This window comes from Gymnoscopelus microlampas (assembly GCF_963454915.1).
Source record: "Gymnoscopelus microlampas genome assembly, chromosome: 17".
In the NCBI taxonomy this organism is placed as follows: domain Eukaryota; kingdom Metazoa; phylum Chordata; class Actinopteri; order Myctophiformes; family Myctophidae; genus Gymnoscopelus; species Gymnoscopelus microlampas.
In genome coordinates this window covers 28531912-28537130 of record NC_139954.1, presented here as the reverse complement: position 1 = coordinate 28537130, position 5219 = coordinate 28531912, and the positions used below count along the sequence as shown (strand labels likewise).

Below are 5219 nucleotides of genomic sequence, written 5' to 3'. Positions count from 1 at the left end.
AATAAGAAGCAATTCCTTCAAAATAATATAATGAAAAGTCTTAAATTAAGACACCAGAAGCATTCTTATTTTCAGCATTTATTTTCTTTTATAAAGCAGCTCAGGCCCACATGCTATAAAATAGTGGTTCTCAAAGTGGGGTCCACGCAGGGACCCCCAGGAGTCCATGAAAGGATTTGAGGAGGTCCTGCTGAACATTTGTTGACATAGCCTCAATGTCAGTTTTACTACTTTAACCCATGATATAATTTTAACAACCCAAATTGTGTATGGGGAGGCCCAGCGGCACAGATTATTTTCAGAGGGGGGTCCAAAGCCAAATATTAATTTGGGGATCCTGGACTGGAATAAGTTTGAGAACCACTGCAAAGTTGGGCAGGGGGAGGACTTCACACTTTACACAGCAGACACTCAAGTCTGGACACTCAACTGGAAACATTCAATTCTAAAAAACATCCAGCGTGACAATACAATGTATATATAAAGTGCTTTGAGGGAGAGGCATAACTGATCCTTACTTCACAGGGTCCATCAGTTGAAGAATAATTGTTACCAAGACGTCTTGGCGGTAATAAAGCAGTACCAAGCTCTGTTGGTGACTAACCTGAGTAATCAACTAACCGTATTACAGCAACATCAAGGAACTGAACTGGTGGCGTTTGGTCTTTTTCTATGAGTCATGTTCCACTTGGGGTATGTGAGGTGAACGGTGTAATCACTCGCCATGAGATACATCATGCTGGCATAGGTGTCCTCTTTTGGGGGGAGCACGGTGGCGCAGTTGGTAGTGCTGTCGCCTCACAGCTAGAAGGTCCTGGGTTCGATTCCCGCAGTTGATGCTGTGGGCGTGTCCTCTCCTCCGAGTCATCAGTGCCCACCCCCTAGGTGGGGTTGGCGAAGGGGCCTTTCTGTGTGGAGTTTGCATGTTCTCCCCGTGTCTCCTAGGGTAGGTACCCTCACAAAAACATGTAGTAATCCTGGTCACAATACTGCCTCCCCCTGGATAAAAAAGGTGTCATCTTTTGGGAAGGTCAATACAGGCATGGCTCCAATGGCATGTGCAGATGGTTTCACAGACGGCAGGGCTGAGTGGAGTGGTCTTGCCTGAAGAAAGGTGTTGGGGTCTTCTGCAGACTGACACAAACACAAACAGAAAAAACAAAAAAATATCACAAAAAATGTATGCGTTGCATTCTGAATCTTATAGTCAAATATGAAAATTGCCATATATGCACATTTCTTACCTCAAGGATGTGAGCAGAGCATGTATGTCCTAACTTCATGTGGTGGAGACATGTCAGGCGGGCTGCAAAGTTAAAAACATTAATTTACAGCAGCCAGTTATTTAAACAAGCGTATACTTTCATGAGATACTCCGTCAGAAACAGTAATTACTGTACCTTTGTCCAGCTGCTTAAGGTCCCACAGCGGATCACTTTGGGTACAAAGTAGGAGTTCCGTCAATCGAGGATTCGTCAGAGTTCATCCTATGACACAGACAGATAAAGAGAGAGAGCAGGTCAGTTCACATTCCTCCAACGAGGATCTACCGGTGTTCATCCATAACTAGAGAGAGATCACAGAGAGACAACATTTTTGTGCCATCAGGATACAAAAAAATCACAAACACATAACATAAATACAAAATACATACAAACTGGAAAAGGCCACCAGTCATGATTCAAGAGGCATCACATTACATTGTATGCACAGAACTGAGATGGGGCCTGTTTGTTCAGGAGTCCTATAGGGACAAATGATCTTGAAGCCCTAGCCTGCAACATTGGCACTGTGTACCGTCGTCCTGATGGTAAAAGGTGGTATTGACTGTATAACGGGTGCGTTCTATCCCAAGCAATAGCTCTCCCCTTCCTAAGCACCCGGGTCTCATACATTGCTGCTATACTCTCATGTCGTACCCCAGCTATCTTGCTGGATACATTGATGATTTTATGGAGTTTGTTCTTATTAACCAATGATAGTGAGCCATACCAGGAAACAAAACAGAAAGTCAGTGCACTCTCCACGAAGGATCGATGGAAGAGCACCATTACACTTTTTTGCACATTATACTGTCTCAGTCTGTGCATAAAATGCAGCCTCTGCTGACCTTTCTTATAGATGGCATTAGTGTAGGAATTCCATGTCAGCTTGGAATCAATCGTTGTACCCAAATACTTGTATTCGTCAACAGTCGCCACCCCATCCCCATCAATAACTATTTGCTGGTGTGCATCATGAGCACTAGTCCTACAATAAAATATACTTAGTGTTCTTAATATTCAACTGACTGAAGGAAGCACATGCAGGCCTACTTCAAAGGAATACATTTGCTTACATGTTCCAGTTCTCTGAAGCAGGGGTCAATGAGTCAATGAAGGCCCATCTGGGTTGTTATTCAAGGTCCAAGACCTGGGAAACATCCTTCTTGTTGGGTCTGGTCTTAGGCTCTCAGTTGACTCTGCCAGACTGCCAGAAAACATAACAAAAATAAACAATTACAATTTAAAAGTGTAACCTGGCATTACGTTTCTAATAGCAGAAACTGAAGTGTGTCAGATGTTTGTCATTTGTCTGCCAGGTATCAGTGGTGTGTTAACATGAGTAGTAGCTTACTCACTTAGCTCCACTGGCTGCATATCTGTCCTGCAACATTGTAGTGCTCTATGAGGTAAGGGATAAAAGGATAATATACATTAGAAACAATGTTTGGTAATGTCTAGACGCCAATTAGAAATAACTAAGTAATAGTAAAAAAAGGAATTAAACAAATAACCACTGGCAACCACTGGCATAAATGAGGCTAGACAAGACAGTAGCAAAGGGCCTTGCAGTCAAGACAAACAGCCAAATATACAAACAACATAAGCCACAATCTATAATACAAATTACTACTACTACTAATAATAATAGTCTGTTTTCAACCTGGTGTCCCTATTTTGGACAACATTCTCAATAATGGCCAGCCTACACCCTCACAACGTGCCACTGTCTAACCCTACCGCATTAATTGTTGGTACAATGATAATTCGGGACCCCCAGGGGTCCTCGAGGGAGATCCAGGGGGTACCGAGCTAAATGATGGATAGTTAGGAACCAAATTGACCCTTATGGCTTATGGTTAAATTAACATAGATTTTACAATATAAATTGGGGTCCCGGAGATAGAAATGCCATTAAATAGGGGTCCGTAGCCTAATGCATGTCAAACTGGGGGTCCTTGAAATTAAAAGAATCACTGCTAGAGACGTAAAAATCTTCTCTTATGGGACTCCCTAGCTGGCATATCTTTTCAAATGGGGGTCCGCGGGCTTGTGAAAATAGCAGATCTACAAGCTCACAATCGCGAGGCGTTGTGATGTGAGCTTGTAGATCTTCTATTTTCACAATGTGCGCCTATTTCTTAGGTAATATTTGACAATGTGGCCAATGTTTGACCATGTTTTGTAGTATTGTTTGTTGTGTGTCCATTTATATTTTAGAGCAGTGGTTTTCAACCTTTTTCGCATCAAGGACCCCCAAATTGACAAATATTAGCCCTGGGACCCCCATTTGAAAATATATGCCAGGGACTCAACCATTTAGATTTTTTAGGGGGTCCCAATCTACACTGTATCACCATCATCAGTGTTCATTTAACTCTGAGAGTGTACAAATGGAACCAAATGGACCCTAACGGGTCCATTTGGTTCCATTTGTACACTCAGAGTTACAGACATATAAGGGTCAATTTGGTTGCTAACTATTCATTTGCCTGGGGACCCCCTGGAACCCCCTCAAGGACCACTGGTGGTCCCCGGACCACTGGTTGAAAGCCCCTGTTTTAGAGGGATTAAAAAGGTCTTATAAGTTCTTAAGTTGTCTCTTTATAAATGTGCAGATACCCTGTATAGTGTATGCACTTACACTGTATGTTGGTTTGTTTACTGTTGAGTGAGAAAAACATTAAGATAATCTTCTTGGGACCCCCAGTTTGGTAACCACTGCCCTAGGCCAGTTTAGCTTTTCTAACCCACAGGGGTGCAACATTTAATTGAATACATTTATTATAAATAATATTCTTATAAAAGCGATTTTCTGAACATCTACAAGATCACAAAGCATGTTGTCAGCTTGTAGATGAACATTTTTTAAACATTTTTTAAACAACACAGTTGTATGACAAACATAAAATATGGCTAAAGTAAAGTAGTAAATAGATGCTTTAAACCAGAGGTCTTCAACGTTTTCCAAAGACCCCTAGCTGAGAGAGAGATGGAGCAGGGACCCCCTCTATATTGTATAAAATTGTATTTCAGATTAAACTTTTTTTTCAACTTGGTCTGCTCTTTTTACCCCCTCTAGACCAAACCTTTTTGCCAAAAATAGCCGATCTACAAGCTCACTGTGAGCTTGTAGATCTGCTATTTTTCTAGATCTGCTATTTTTGGTTACCCTCAGAAAAGGGATGCTAGGGTTCAAGTGGTTAATGTAAAAAATAAATATATAACACACACACAGATTTGGCGGCCCCTGGGTAGTAACTCTGAGGACCCCCTGTTGAAGACCCCTGCTTTAAACATCACTTGGATACAATAATATTGTAATTGTGTGTAAATACGTTTGTACCGAACACTAGTTTCAACATGGCGGAGTCCAGCGGGCCGTGTCTCTGGGGTAAACAAAGAAGGACGAGAGTCCCTCGCTAACTTCGCTAAATAAATCGATGACATAAACTTAAGCAACAAAAGTATGAGGAATATGACAAAAGACAACGTTTGCTAAATATATAGTATATACAGTGAACGTTAACTTACCTTAGCATAACAACTCTGAATGAATGAACGGAGCAGACTAGAGCTGCAGAAAAACAACAAGACCGTTTTCTCTTCCTGTTTCTTACGCGCGCTTCTCCAGTGATCAACTGCGCATGTGTAGTGCGGTCAGTGTTGCCAGATTCTGTGAGAGAAACAAGCAACCAGGTCTAGGAAAACCAGCCCAAAACCAGCCCAAAAGAAGCGACTATGGGCAACATGAGCACTTTAACACATACATCAGCTATTTGAAAATAGCAGATCTACAAGCTCACAACGCGTCGCGACGCGTTGTGAGCTTGTAGATCGGCTATTTTCAAATAAAATCTTGCAGGGAAATTATAATGAGCAGATCTGGCAACCCTGAGTGTGGTTCTAGGTTTGGGCGGATACGGAAACGGTGCATGGTATACGCCCCGTATACCA

General features: G+C 42.0%; 1 long non-coding RNA gene across 1 annotated transcript; it reads right to left on the bottom strand.

Moving 5' to 3' along the window:
* Positions 1–466: 466 nt before the first annotated feature.
* Positions 467–4861, bottom strand: LOC311064588. The gene is made up of 6 exons (XR_014602721.1): positions 4797–4861; positions 2621–2664; positions 2339–2469; positions 1401–1487; positions 1245–1306; positions 467–1134 (listed from the first exon to the last, which is right to left on the bottom strand). It is a non-coding gene; the product is annotated as an uncharacterized lncRNA (long non-coding RNA).
* Positions 4862–5219: the final 358 nt, after the last annotated feature.